Consider the following 16,102-nt stretch of genomic DNA (forward strand, 5'->3'; position numbering starts at 1 on the left):
ATTTGCAGAGACTGTGTTTCTCAAGAAATACCTAGGATAGCCTGTCCTTTGTCATTCCTTGCTAGAATTAGCTTTTGTACGTGTTCATGTTATAATCAGAGAACTCCATGGCTGAGATCTCTCTAATAGCAGGTATATAACTTAAAATAAAGTGGCTACTAAAAATCCTTGGAAATTTATCAGCAGTAAAGCCATAGTGGGACGTAAACTATTCTGGGACATGCACTGTGCCTGGTGGTATTGTCAGAAAAGAGCCGTTAAAGATATTGATACTGTATACCAAAAAAGGCATTAAAAACCTGGTTCCTCCTCTTTTTTTTTTTTTTTTTGGTTCATCTCATTTTGTAATGATTAAATGTTAATGTGCCTCATGGGGCTATGTGGAATAATAATAGTGTCCTTAATTTGATTAATCTGTTAGCTAAAATAGGCTTTTTTGGGATGGTTTGCTTGGTTGTTACCCTTTCATTATTTTTCTTGTTTTAAGAATGTAAATAGAGTTCTTTTGATGTTATTTTAGCTCTTTATGCTTCTTTTAGCCAACTTATGAGACTTGCCAGCTTATATCCTAGACCACACCATTGTAGAAAAATTACTTGTGCCTTTAAAGCAAAGGCTTCCAATATTATACTCCTGTATAGAAATGTAAAGATCAGATTTGAGTGATGAAAAGACTTGTGAAGACAAGAAAATGGGAAAATTTAAATTAAAGTTGAAAAAGAATGTTGTACTTTTCAGGAGAGGAGGAAGAAATCTCTACTTCTTTGTTTGTAGTAGTTTTGGTTGATTTTTATTAGATACATATTTTTTAGACTAGACCTTAAAAGAATGTGGAGTAAACACGGGCAGTGCTGATGTCCCCATAGCAGTAGTATCTGTTTATTCCTAGGGAAATCAGAAGTAGAGGATGTAAGATGCTTACTGCCCTATTTACAAAAGGCTTCAGATAATGAGGAAAAGGGGCAAGTCCAGAGACACTGTGGACTGTGTGGGCAAATGATTGTTATATGTCATGGTTTATTGTACAATATGAGCTAGGCACTGAGTTTTCTACACTGAGAAACTCATTAAGCCTAGAAGATATTTGGTTTTATACAATATTAATTTTTTCTGTTCATATTTCTGTTTCTCATAGACTGGCAAAAGACTCCATCAAAGTTCATTTGATGAAACCTTGGAACTGTAATTATAAAACCTTAAAATTGAGATTTGTAATCATCTAAATAAATTATATATTTCAAATTAATAAGCCAGAAATATTGAGTGAAACAGATTACACATAATACATTTATAATCTCGCTAAACAAGTCAGTGTTGTGTTCTGTGCCTGAAGCTTTTTGCACACAGGCAGTGAGCATCTTCCTTCTAATCTCTTTAGGAATAAAAGATGCTACTGCTATGTCCATACTGCTCTCAGTTTTTCCTCCGCTGTCTTTGAGACCTATTCCTAAAGATCAGAGATACCTGCTAAACCCTTCTGTCTGTCCTTGTAGGCTCCCTGTCTGGTCTGATGGCCTCACTGTCCATCTGTTTGATCGTGCTGCATCCTGTTTTTCTTTCCTCCCCCATCTAGTCTGTCACCATATTCTCTTGATTTTGACTTACACATTTCTCAAATATACCTTCCTTTTATTCCTTCTTTCACTTGTCTCAGTGTCTTGTAGAATGTAGGTCAACGTCTTTAAGCAAAGAGGGCCCCTTGCTCTTCCACCTCCCCCTCCCCATGCACTCACGATGGGAAGAGTTCTCTCCTGCTAGTCCGTTTCCCCAGAATCTTCCAGTGAACTCTCCTATTGCCTTACAATATCCACTGGTCTCCTTCAGGTGTCCACTTAGCCAAGCCTTGCCTGGCACATCCTCGAAGAGAATCCCCTTCCGTGCCCTACAGTGCTCTGTTCCTAAGACCCTGTGATTGTGAGCTGACCCAGGGCAAACATGATAGACATTTTCATGTTCTCCACTAACAAAGCATCTTGTTAGGTAAAGGCCACTAAAGTATGGTTGTCATATTTATTTTTTGCTCAAATTTTTGGGATGCCCTACCTCTCTATTTTCATAATTAAAATTAACATCTCCAATCTGGTTATTGAAATTCAAATGTGTAACAAATTAATGTTTTCCCTTCGTATTTGCCGCCTGTCTCCCCCTTTTCCCACGTGAGAAATGAGGGCCCTTATAAGATGTGGAGTAGAGACCATGGAATTGATTCCAGAGACACCAAGGTAGAATGGATCAGACTTGGTAATGGGGTGGAGAAGAGAGACAATGACGGACAGCTCCCCCAGCTGTGCAGTTTCCTGTAGTATAGTATGCTTTTGAAGTCCTTTAGGTACTTCACCTTTTAGGCACTGTAAATAGCAAGATAGATGGGATTACAAAAAATAGCAAGGAACATTTACTGACTGCTTGTTACTTGTTACTGTGTTAAACATTTTGCACAGGTTCTTTCATTTGGGTCTTAAAAACTTTAAGAAGTAGATGCTGTTGTTCCCATTTATAGATGAGAAAATGAGGCACAGAGAGGTTAAATAACATGACCAAGGTCACTTAGTCCTTGGTGTGTTAGAACTGGCATTCTAACCCAGGAAATTAGATCTAAAGCTCTTAACTGTCAAAAGGTTTTCCTATTTTATCATTTTTTCAATTTAAAATATGGTTAGCTAAGGCGTGTGTATGTGTGTGTATCAGATTCTAAGATATATGGCAAATAATCAAGTGAACGTCCATACTCAGGTTCCCTAAATTGTATTTGGAAGGCACAGCAGTCTTTGAATCACTGTGTATGCCTATAGAATTTACAGCTAGATCTGATGAGAGAAAAAAACCCGACAGGTTAGTTTTTGGGTCACGTTCAAAGAACTGTTGGGAGCCAGGGCGAGTTCTGCACAAATCCAGCCTCTTTGGAGGAACTGATAGAAACTAATAAGGTGATCTTGGGCCCACATTATTTCTTCTTGCTTCTCTGGAAACGTTGTTGGAATCTCCTTTTTTGGTCACTTAACTATCTTGCTTATCTATTGACCTAGCTGAGAAATCTATTAAGAAACGGATTCTTCTGCATTTGTCAGATTACTGATAAATTGTTATACTCTGATTAATATATTCCCTCAGAGACATGATCAAGTACTGAACTGAAAGGTAACTACAGTAATAACGCCATTAATAAAACTAGAAACTGTGACCTTAAATTCCATGTCATAGTGTGCGTTGGAATAAGCTTTATTTACTGGCAATACTAATCCATGAAAAGGGCAAGAGAAGAATTTTTTTCCCATCTGAGGTGTTATAACTATGGTCAGAATAGAGAAAATGCTATATAAACAGTTTGATAGTCTACAAATTCTATGCTTGACTGGATCTAGAAATCTAGTTGACAGAGCAAACCTTTCTCAGCAGAATGTAAGTAAGATTGGAAACACTTCCCATTTGTCCTCATCACGAGAGGGGCAGACAGCTCAGAAAGTAAATGTGATAAGCAGTATTCATATTAACGTATTAACTAAGCTTTCTGTTTACTTTGTAGTTTCCTGCTAGAAGTTTTATTTTCAGAAGTGGGTATGAGAGGTACTGTTTGGACCTCTTATTTTTTTCTTCAAAAATAATTTTCAAATCTGCTCAGAAGTTTTAAATTCTGTCATTGTGTCCAACAGATTAGTACCAGGTTCTTCTGACATTTAAATTAGTTAATTTTATCTGGGGTGAGAAGAGAACATAGTAATCCTCTTCAGCTGCTAACACCCTCCTCTGGGAGTTGGAGGCGGAAAGGAGAAATCGTGTCATCGTTTCTGGCAAGTGCTCAGTGGGAGCAGCGATGCCACTTGACTTCAGCAACCGGTGGTTAAGTGTTTTTCCTTAGCCTTTTATTTGTAATTGAAGATCCCAGAATTTCAGACTGGGTGGTGGAAGGTGTTGTAGCTAAAGAACTTGAGGATAGGAGACTTGCTTGAGTTAGCAGTGTTTTGGGAAAATTTTAATTTGGCTATAGCTATTTAGACACTTTCTGACATTTTAATGGAAATGAATTATGCATTTTAAATGTTGCTTATCACTTTTCAAGGATTTGATCCTTATCATAACCTGTTTTTACCTTTATTAGTGAGATTGAAAGAGTAAATCAGATTATGAAGTTGAGAGCAGGTGTCTCTGGAACCCAAAAGTGATTGGTTTTAACACAGTTTCTGCTCTAGAGCATTTTCTTTTCTACTGAAATTACAATTCCTACAGGGCGAGAATGGGAACTAATTTTTTTTTAAGCCAAGATTGTGTAGTTCATTTTCAGTTGGGATTCATGACATCTGTCAATAATTGATGTAAACTTAAATGGCAACTTACCTATAAGAGGTAACTTGTTAGTGGTCTTTTAAAAATCTGAATAGTTCTTTCCTTTGCTGGAAATGAATTATTAGTCTTTAGTGATTTATTCAGTAAACATTTCTAGATCGAATAGGGGACACCAAAGTTAAATAAGGGCCACTTTGCATCTAGTTGATAATGGTAATAACTAACACTTAAGACTTTTGTAGACAACATACATTCTTAATCTGTCCATCAACTCTGTGAAATTGGTATTATCACTGTCCATCTTTTACAGATTAAGATACAAACCTAGAAATAAGTGACAACCCTCTGATGAATTGTATAGCCAATTCTAAGTCGTCTTATTTCCAGGTTCCGTGTTTTACCACCCTGGGCTGCAAAGGTGGTATCTACCGTATTTACTTTTTGTTTATAAGGAAAAACTAAATTTGATCCTCAAACTTAGCCAGATAGCTTCACTGTTGGATAATGAATTGGCTGCTCTTGGTTAAGGAAAGTCTCTAAAAATGTCAATTGGTTATTTTGTTTGGTTTCATCTTCTTTTTTTTTTTTTAAGGATTGGCACCTGAGCTAACAACTGTTGCCATTTTTTTTTTTTTCTGCTTTATCTCCCCAAACCCCTCCTGTACACAGTTGTATATCTTAGTTGCCGGTCCTTCTAGTTGTGGGATGTGGGACGCCGCCTCAACGTGGCCTGATGAGCGGTGCCATGTCCGCGTCCAGGCTCCAAACCCTGGGCTGCCACAGCAGAGCACACCAACTTAACCACTCGGCCACAGAGCCGGCCCCTGGTTTCATCTTCTTAAAGTATAGGATTGCTTTATGTCATTTACACTAGGTCCATCATTTAAAAAAAAAAAGATGAATCAGTTTATTTGCTTTCCACGACAATCTTGATTACGGCATTTTCAAGGTAACCTTGGATACACATTTTGGTACTGGGTTAATATAAACAAAGTTTTCTTAATTCTTTTGTTTTGATGTGTTCTCTTTTATCCTGGATAGAAGTAAAGTAGTCTTTAAAGATAATCTGTTATTCATTTTAATATTTTATAGGTCAGCCTGGTGACATTTGGTTCCCTAGTCCACATTTTTTGCATATTTATTTATATAAGACTTTTCCCTTGCAGCTACTTTTTACTTCTTTTTGTATTTTACTTCCTAATCTTAATCCCCATACCAGTATCTATAATCTCCTATACAACCAATCTCTTCATTTGGGGTGATAGTTGAAGAGCAGTATGTTTCCTGACAGAGGACCTCATGCACACGCCCTAATCTTCAGTTCTCAGCAAGGCTTTGCCTGCACAAAGCCCGTTGGACTAGCATGCCGGGAGGAGGAGGAAAGTGTGGCGGCCTCTGCATCTTGCCTTGGTTGAGTGCCCAGGGCTGTTAATGGATTTTCCCAGTTGTGGGCAGCCTGTGAATGGCGAGATTGTCTTATATTGTTTTCAGCCCTTTTCTTTCAGTTTTATCTCTGTTATATTGGAAAGATACTACTACTAAAATGTCTGTAAATATCAAACCACCATTATGAAGTTAGAAAAGAATATTTTCATTATTCTTAAATTTTATTGCCAACACAGAATTTTTTATCATTTTTTTACATTAAGAAGAGGGAATATAACATTCAGATACTTTTAAAGTTCTGTCCATATATAATTCTTCAAAACCTGGCATATGTAACAATGCGTCTTGGAGATGAGAGGGACCTTAGAGAGCATCTAGTCCAGAAGCAAAAAACTGGTGGCGCAGAGTTCGTCTCCATACTGCAAATAGCTTTTGTTGGTCTTCCACAATATTCACAATTTTAGGAATTTGAATGACTTTAACTGTCTAAGCACTCGCTCTGCTTAGCCGCCGTCCACGCCATCACCCACTGTTAACACCTTGCTGCTTTGGGCAGCTGCATGCTTGCCTGGCCGCTGTGAGTGTCTCTGTGTTAGGTGCTTCCCACTCCCTTACTCCCCTGTTTTACAGACAAGGAACCTGGAAGTTGAGGATAAATTGATTCACCTCACCTTATATAACTGTTTAAACAGAGCCAAGCCTCTCAAACCCCAAGATAATGTTGCTTTCCACAGCTTGTTGTCTTCTCTTAGAAGATGATACAACAGAGTATATAACCGCGTGCTAAAGTACTTGGTGCAACCGGTCAGAAAGGGGACCGGTCACTGGGCTAGGAGAGTCCTTCGGAGATGGCTCCTTGGCACTGGCCTCTTAAGGACTGCATCCTGAGTATTTGCTTGTCAGGAACATTCTATCATCTGTGTGGTGTTCTTCCTACACAATGGGAGGAAAATCATGACTAGCCTCCCATACAGAGCTGGCTAAGGAAATCCCTGAGGGGCATTTTATGCATATTGAGTAACAGTACCTCCTAAGACCAACTACATTTCGATTCCCCCAGAAATCCCATTTGTGGCCCTATTAGCAGAGGAAGAAGGGGCATTGAAGCCATGACTCTGCATAGATCCTAGACAAGTCTCTATGACTTTCCCAAATCCAAATTTAACTTCAGCCGGAAATTAATTGGCCTGTCACCCCACCAAAGATGTTGATTTAAAAATACTAAACAGAACAAAGCCTAATGGTGGCCTTTTGTTGAAAAGAGGGTTTAGTATCGATCCCCTGGAAGGACTCTGGGCACTTCCACCCTAACCGAAATCCTGCGTCACCACCGTGTGTGAAACAGTCCCCCGTTCCCGCGCTGGCTCCCTTAACTTGCTTTATTGTTTTTCTCCATCGTGCTTATCACATGTAACTAACATGTTTTATATTGATTCTGTTTCTACCCCCCATCGTAAATTCTGAGGACAGACTCTTTTGTTCACTGCTTTAGTCCTATTGCCTAGAACAGTGCCTAACATGTAGTAGGCACTCATTGTTTATTGACGTTGAGTATTGAATGCTATATTACAGTAATCTTGATAGAAGGCATCATTTCTTAGATTTTCTTTTCTTTTTTTTTTTTTTTTGAGGAAGATTAGCCCTGAGCTAACTGCTGCCACTCCTCCTCTTTTTTCTGAGGAGGACTGGCCCTGAACTAACATCCATGTCCATCTTCCTCTACTTTATCCATGGGACGCCTACCACAGCATGGCATTTGCCAAGCAGTGCCATGTCCGCACCCAGGATACGAACCTGCGAACCCCAGGCTGCTGAGAAGCAGAAGGTGCGAACTTAACCACTGCACCACCGGGCCAGCCCACATTTTCTTTTTTAATCCTCAGGTTGTAGCCCAATTCTTGGACCAGAGTAGGTCCTCAGTAAATGTCAACGCCAAATAAATAGCCAAGAGTTTTTTTAAATACTTCAGTTTATCATTTTGCTATGCTTTTTTATTTTCCAAATGATTTTTAGAATTACTCTTGGGGCAGTAATATCTGAAGTTGAGTCTGTCTTAGGTCTTATTAATGAAAAGTGTTATATGTAATACAGAATGGTAGATAACCAAATCAGTTGTCTGCTTTTTGATATTTACTTTTATGTGGTGAATACATTTAGACTAAACTTTTGGGGCTGGCCCCGTGGCCGAGTGGTCAAGTTCGTGCGCTCCGCTTTGGCAGCCCAGGGTTTCACTGGTTCGGATCCTGGGTACAGACATGGCACTTCTCATCATGCCATGCTGAGGCATCATCCCACATGCCACAACCAGAAGGACCCACAACTAAAAATATACAGCTATGTACCGGGGGACTTTGGGGAGAAAAAGGAAAAATAAAATCTTTAAAAAAAAAAATACTTCACTAAATTTTTATTTTCTTTGACTCATAAGTCTTCAGAGTTTCCTGCTTAGCTTCATTGTAACATCTGTTATTGTTTTGTATTTTTGTGGAAATGCCAGTTAATAATTTCTGATTGATGAAATGCTATCGTTGATAAATTTACTGAACTCAATGTAGAGTGTGATTGTGTCTGCTTTCCTCAGCTTTCATTCAAGCAGTTCTGAAGCAGCCACTGAAACCTGACGTTGGAAGGAGCCCTAGGAGGTTTTGTTTTCTTGTCTTTCTATATCTTTGCTATAGTTTTCTCTGAGACTGGAATTCAGCAGCTTCTTAAATTGATAAAAAGAACCAGTGCAAGCAAAGCTCAGTCTGTAAAGGAAGTGGAGAAAGTTGTAGACAGTAATAAAACAACCTTTTAAGTTAGTGAATAGGGCACCCAAGTATTTGACAAGAAATATAGCAAAATGTAAGAACTATCAGTTACTTTGATCAGGAGTTGGTTGTAGTCACACAAATTTCAGGGGATCTATGTAAGTAACTAAAGTTTGGAGTCTTTAAATGTAAATGACATACTACCCAAAATTACCCCACAAGTTTTATTCAAAGATAAGTTGCAGAAATATTTATGCATTTGAAAAATCGGTGTAGAAAATGCTTCCAGTTTTAACAGTAGTGGAATTTTCAGTGTTTTGATAGTTATTCACAAATTTGATCGGTTTTCTTCATCTGTAATCTTCGATTGTTGGAGAAGCAATGTGAATCATGCTTCATATTTATAATTGTGTAAATTATACATAAATTGTGAAAATTATATACATACATGTTTATAATTGCCTGCTTGTTGGAGAAGTTGCACTTTCTTGCTAGTGAAGAAGTATAAGTGAGAAGTGGCATTATTGATAATAGTCCTAAATTTATTTTGCATATATGCTACATTCTTGCCTGTTTAACCACCCAAAGAAAATGGGGATCTGGGAGTCCCTCATTAATTAATGAGTTAATGTAATTGGTGACTTCATAGATTAAAGCTTGGTTCAAATAATGCTTATAGTTGCAGATTAACATATAGGCATATTATTGTTAATTAGAAATTTTTTTTTTTTTTTTTTTTGGTGAAGATCGGCACCTGAGCTAACATCTGTTGCCACTCTGCTTTTCTTTTTTCCTTCTCCCCAAAGCCCCCCAGTACATAGTTGAGAATGCCTCTGGTTGTGCTATGTGGGACGCCGCCTCAGCATGGCCTGATGAGCGGTGCCATGTCCGTGACCAGGATCCGAACCAGTGAAACTCGGCTGCCAAAGCAGAGCGCACAAACTCAACCACTTGGCCACGGGGCCTGCCCCCTAATTAGCATTCTTAATATATAACTTCCAAACTGCATCCAGTTTTTACAAATAAATTCCATTGTTTTCAAGAAATACCATAAAAGAGAGCATATGTAAACCAACAAAATCCTATCATGTGTATTGGAAATTCAAACCAGAATGTTTTTACAGATGATCAATAACACCATAATTTTTAGCAAAATGTTTAACCAGTATCCCCTGTTGCTGATACATCTTCATTTAACATTTTCTGATAGCGTTGCCCTTAACTTCTTGAAGGTTGTTAAAATTTCTTTCAATGTTGATTCTTTTTTTTTTTTTGAGGAAGATTAGCCCTGAGCTAACATCTGCTGCCAATCGTCCTCTTTTTGCTGAGGAAGACTGGCCCTGAGCTAACATCTATGCCCATCTTCCTCTACTTTATAAGTGGGACGCCTGCCACAGCATGGCTTGCCAAGCGGTGCCATGTCCGCACCCGGGATCCAAACTGGCGAACCCCAGGCCGCTGAAGCACATTTAACTGCTGTGCCACTGGGCCAGCACCTGTATGTTGATTTTTTAGTTGATTATAAAGTAGTTTTAATTTGTTCTTCCCATCTCTTTAAATGGCATTCCATGGGGATAATCCCTAATAGTCGGAACTCTGTTGATAATTTTTAATATCAGTACCCTCGTTTTACTTTGCATCTTCTTTTTGTTTTTGTCTTAATTCTTCTTTTCTGCTGATGTACAAGATACTGCAAACCAGCAGGCTTCTCAGAATACAGTCGTTTATTTGTGGCCTGCCAGTTAAAATACTTAGAACTTGAGTCCCCTGCCCCACTATTTTATCTTCTCTTACTAGGTAGGCTTTGTGACATGCTAATTAATATGAAGACAAATATTGCTTTGACATAAGAGAGGAAATGTTTAAAATGTCAATATGTTTAGATTATTTCTTTTTCTATGAAGCACTTAAAATGTTTAATTTGTAATGTTCAATATGTCTTAGCCCTCTTTGAGAAGCAGCGTACTAATTGTTATGGTTTAAAATACAGGATTAGAGGAATTTTGATTGGTGGTACTTTTAAGCTTACCTGCTTGTTTTCATTAAACATTTACTGTCACCATCAGTATATTAATTACCTGAAAAGTACTTTTTCTGCCAGCACCAATGTTTTATAATTATTATTCATTGTGAGTTGAATGATTGCCTAAACTTGCTATTTTTGGGTTTCTAATGCCCACTTTTTTATAATGCCCATAATTATCAACATTTTAAAATTATAGTAACATGGGGTAGTTACAACTCCACAACTCCTCATTTTTTAACTTTTTTAGAGTTAAAGTTTTTTAAAGTTTTTAATTTTCCTTTGTGTATGTTACCAATTTACTGTTATTAGTAATAAAACTGTCAGAAAAAACAAGCAAAAGGAGAAGAAAAATGATTCTACCACCTTATCATATATATATATTTTTACAATTCAAGGGAATTAAAATTCATTTCACATTACAATCTCAAGATTTTCTCACTGCTCCTAAAGTAGTAATACTGAGATTCTCCCTGGGCTGTCAAAATTATAGTCTGTATAGCTCGAGGTACAATAAAGTTCATTGACTTGTGTAATTAATGCTAAGGTCAGAGATTACTCCAGTATTATGGGATTTTTGTGTAGTGATCTGTTTTTTAAAGATTTATAAGAGAATTATTTCCCAGTCTTTTTCCCCTGAACTACATTTAAAAATGATTCAAAATACTGATGTGTACTTAGCTTTTTGTATTGACATGAGAGGCTACTGTAAGGTATTTCAATTTCAGAGATGTTAAAATGTGATTTTAAAAGTTCCTCTTAGATTTAGTGGAATATAGTGATAAGCCTTAGGGTCTGTAGCTAAAGAATTATAATAAAGTTCAGTCGATCGTCCAAACGGGCTGTAGTGACAGAAGGAGTAAAATAAGGACGGAAACCCACATATGGTTGGAAAAGAGAGTTTTGGTCTATATGCTGCATCTCTGCCTACCTAGAAGAGACTCTGAATCAGACGAAAGCTGGACAGCGGTCCCCCACCTGCGTTGTGATAGGTCTTATTGAGCTAGTAGGTGACAGGGTGGAGCCATGATTCTCTCCTGAGGGCACAGCAGCAGTTCTGCTGCGCCGTGTTGGGTGGCGGCTCAGACTGTTGCTGCTGCTGTTATTATTTAAAAGGCTGTCTTTTAATGGTTGTTATTACGTGCAAGATACCATTGACTCTTACGGAGAATTAGTACGTTTAATTCCTTAGTTTATTGAGCACATACTATATGCCAGGCACTGTGTCAGGTTCTGGGGATATAGCGAGGAATAAAACAGACAAAAATCCCCGCTTTTGTGGAGTTTACTTACATTCTTGTGTATTTGCCTGACGGCCTTATCCTGTGGGTGTGGCTGTCTCCATTTTTCCTGTCAGGAAAGTGAAGCTCTAGGTGATTTCCTGGGTTGCCTAAGGTTTTACAAATCTAGGATTTGACACATAGGTGCCGTGAGCCGCTGTGCTGTGCTGTCAGTCCCTCCTTGAGGTTCTAAGAAAGGGAGCAGTTGTTCTCAATGTTGCAACAGTAGTTATCACAAATCCCCTTGAAATTCTGATACAACTCCTCATCTTAAAATTGTGCCTGAAATTTTAGAAATTCACAGCTTCCCGAGGTCATTCATGGGCTTCAAGTTAAGAACACTTGAACAGGAAAGTCCTTCCCACAGCCCACAAATACATAGGTGCCACTACTTTCACTTTTTATAGTCAGTATTTCTAAATAGTCATTTTTTATTGATTCAGTCAGTTGTGTCAGTGTTTTGGGGGTTTAGTAACTTTATACGGTTGTGCAGTCACCACTACAACCGGTTGTCGGACTACAGCCAGTTTTGAAACACTTCCATTGCCCCACAGCGTTCCCTTGTGACTGTGTAGCGCGCCCCCACAGTGGCGGCAGCGCAGGGAGTTGCTGGGTGCCCCTCTTGCCCTTGGAGCAGGATTGTGGGACAGATTTTGGATCTTTCTATTTCCATTTCTTAGTAAAACCAGGATGTTGCTTCTTCCAGTCTCGACAAGTGTCTTCATCCATAGACTCCCACTGCTTAGAAAAGAGACCTTTTGGTGTAGTTTTTCCTTCTAGTTTGTTTACTTTGTGAGGGTCTCTGAAAGTGCTCAGCCGTTGCAGATTTCCTGAATTGCCAGTTTTCCATCTTCAGTTTCCTGTTGAAGTCTGAGCCCATTTACAGAAAGAAGGGACGCGTCGCCCTTGCTTCAGCTGTTGGGTTTACCAAGATCTTCTAAAGTTTCCTGAAGTCAATTTTTATTTTGTTTACAATTTTAAATCTGGAGCAGTCTGCCCTTAAGAAAAATTTATGAAATGATGTATGTATTTCCTAAAGAGATTCTTCTTTTCTCAAGGCCAGTTTTTTTGGTTTTTGTTTTTTTTAAGATTGGCACCTGAGCTAACAACTGTTGCCAATCTATTCTTTTTTTCTTTCTGCTTTTTCTCCCCAAATCCTCCCAGTACCTAGTTGTATATTTTAGTTGTGGGTCCTTCTAGTTGTGGCACGTGGGATGCCACCTCAACGTGGCCTGATGAGCGGTGCCATGTCCACACCCAGGATCCGAACCAGCGAAACCCTGGGCCGACGCAGCGGAGCACGCAAACTTAACCACTCGGCCACAGCCAACCCTTCAAGGCCAGTTTTTAAAATATGCTGGGCTATTTGAATCTGGTCTTTGCTGTCCTGCTGCTTTTAACTGTTTTCCTTGATGAGGAAATTAAGTAGTTAGTAATTAAGGTGGAATTCTGCAACGGATTTCTGTTGGTCTTCCTGAGATTTAGAAAAATTCTTAAAGATAACTTCAGCTAAATTCTAGGCCACTGTTTAAATTCAATTTCTATAGCTCTGCCTTCTACTCCAGCAGTTAAAGAGGCTGTTGTTTAGTATAATTATTCCTTTGCTGAGAAACTCTCAAGAAAGGTAGGTAGTTCATTTCAGAGGAAAGGGGAAGGGGCAGAAGGACTAGAAGGGTTTTATGGGTAGTGTAAATAGAGAGATGTGATGATTCAAGGAGGGTGAGTTTCCAAAGATTTGAGCAGGGGAGAAATAGAGACTCTCTTAGTCATTTTATTTTGACGCCCCAGAATACCAATTAAAGAAGTATTTAATGTTGGTTTCTCTCATAATTGTAAGAGATCAGCAGAGTCAAGAAAGAGGGTGTTGGAGTAATAAACTGGGAAGAGACAGACACATTGGGAATTTTCTGGGTGATAGAAGTGTTTTAAATCTTAATGAGGGCTGTCTTGCGAGAGTGTTAGCAGTATTAGCATGTGTCAAAATTCATTTAACTGTAATGCTTAAGATCTGCTTGTTTCACTGGATGTAAATTATTCCTAAATAAAAATGATTTGAGTGCTTTAAAATTTTTTTTTAACAAATGTGTCCTTACAAACAGATTCCCTGACCGAGCAGAGGTTAGGAAGGGACCACTAATCTACATCCCCATAGTTACAACTGACCTTATCATGAATGTTTTGTGAAGGGCCCAAGGAGAAGTTTGACCAGTCACTCACCTGTGTCTGAAGTGGTCACTGGTTTTACTCATCTGCAACCCTTAGTCTTTGGGGCCACTTTGAGTTGAATGGAGGCTTATCCAGCCAGTGCCTCCTTCCGTTCCAAATGGAGCACTCCCTGATTCAGTAAAGGGAAACAGGACAGTGCAGGACAGAACAGAGAGAATGACACTGAGTTTTGCACAAATAGATGAACAAAACCAAAGCAAGTAGCTGAAGAAATAAACTAATGGTGAAAATATTTACCAAAATAGCCTACCTCCAAGCCAAAGCCCAAAGGCCTAATTGCCTTACACAAAGACCTACTTGGTACAAATCCTGGGATGACAAAATCAGTTTAGAAGTGTGAGCTCAAGGAACCAAGTGGAGCTCCCATCGTTGTTGAGACTGACTCATGTGATAGCAAACTCAAAGGACAGACAGAAGCTGGGCACAGGCAGCCACTGCGGACGTGTTTGTCCAAGGCGTCATTTGGAATGATGTCAGATGAGGTTCTTAGGTCAACTGTCAAAGAATGAGAGACCATTCAGTACCCGAAACAAAAACCACAAAGCTAAAGTTACTGATTACTTAAGGAAAAGCTATCCTGGTCAGACACTGTGTCCCCTGATCAGAGCAGACTGCCAGTCTTACAGGGTCTTAGGGAATTTGGGGATTCAAAGGTTGACAAACTTTCAAAGGCAGGAGTGAGTTAATGCCAACTGGAGAAGTGGTGTCACTCAGTGAAGACGGTTGGCATTTTGATGTGTGTTCATCCAAGTGAGTCCTCTTTTTTTTTTTAAGTTGTAGATAAACAATGGCAAAGTAGTCATCAAACAGTGATACAGCCCAGCTACATAAAAGATAATGTAGAGAGATGAATCTAATTTTTTTTGTGTTAAAGTAGTTGGTTTGCTCTTTGTGATGTTTAGGAAACTCTTGTCCCAACAGTTATTACATTCCCCCAGTTGGGTTCAGAAACACAAATTTAGGGGTTGTCTTTAGTTAGAACCCTAAGTTTTTAAAAAAATATTTCTCAATCAGTGTAGATCTGTGTGGTTAGGTAATGTCTGCAAAGCACTGATAATAGAATTGTCACCTAAGTAATCCTGTTTTTAAATGATTTTTTACATTAAAGAAATAAACCTGACTTCTGTTACATGTGTACGAAAAGTGATTTCTTTATTTGTCCAAAATTTATGTGCATCCATCCTACAGTGTGGAATATTCTTAAAGCTGAAAGTTGATTGACTTTTTATTTCATATCCTCTTCCTAAAATTATAAGCTGATAAGAACCGTGAAGCTCACAAAAGTTAAGGAGACAATGTTGGAACACTGGAGAAAAATCTCTGGAAATGGTGGGTTCAGTAGGTTTAGAAGTACAGGAACTAGTAAGTGGAAAAGTCAGCAGCTAACTTTTTTTGGTTTATTTTTGTTTGTTTGGGGGTTTGGGGGGTTTTTCCCCATTCGAGAACAGAGATAGTGGGTTGTCCCTGTATTTGAAGGCAGAGGTGAAGGAGGAAGCTCTGAAATGGCATCCTAAAGAGAAATAAAGAAACGGCGTAGAGAGAGGTAAAATAGAGGCTGCCTCTTCTAAGAGCATGGGCTGGAAGGAAAGAAGGTGTAAATCTATGTCACACAGAGAACTTTCATGCCAGAGTGAGTCCGTGCTGTATTGGCTGACTGTCGGAAGTCAGGGGCTGTGGATAGTCAGCTAGTTTGCAGAGGCGTGTTCACTGAAGCCAGTGGCTATTGGTTGATTAAAAGTGTTTAAACCAGTTCTGGTAGTTACTTGTTATTATGACTAGAGAACTATCATTTCTTGATAAAGAAGGTTTAAAAAGCCTTTCCGGTGACTACTTGTGTAACATGGCCAGGCCACTGACCAATTATTTTTTTCAAGGAATGTGAGAGCTTTGTATTTTCGTGTTATCCTGGCCCTGGAACCTTTTAGGATCTTCTTTCTGTATCCTCAGGATACTGAAATTTTATAATGATAAGGCTTGTTACGGGTTGTTTCCTTTTATTTTGTTTTGATTTCCGCTGTGTCCTCACACTGAACTCTCAGTGGACTTCTTCAGTCTGGGCAATCCTCCTCCTTAGTTCTGCCCCCATTCCTAACTGTTTTCAGGCTCTTTGTACCTCCCCCACTTCAGGAATAGGTACTTGGTCTGCTTTCCCTGCT

At 38.9% G+C, this 16,102-nt stretch overlaps 1 protein-coding gene across 6 annotated transcripts in view; it reads left to right on the forward strand.

Annotated features, from left to right (window-relative positions):
- The window catches only part of RAP1B (RAP1B, member of RAS oncogene family), a 42,499-nt gene that overhangs the window by 15,676 nt on the left and 10,721 nt on the right, over positions 1–16,102 (forward strand). The gene's annotated exons all lie outside the window — the stretch shown is intronic.

The sequence above is a fragment of the Equus asinus genome, chromosome 22 (genome assembly GCF_041296235.1).
Source record: "Equus asinus isolate D_3611 breed Donkey chromosome 22, EquAss-T2T_v2, whole genome shotgun sequence".
In the NCBI taxonomy this organism is placed as follows: Eukaryota; Metazoa; Chordata; class Mammalia; order Perissodactyla; family Equidae; genus Equus; species Equus asinus.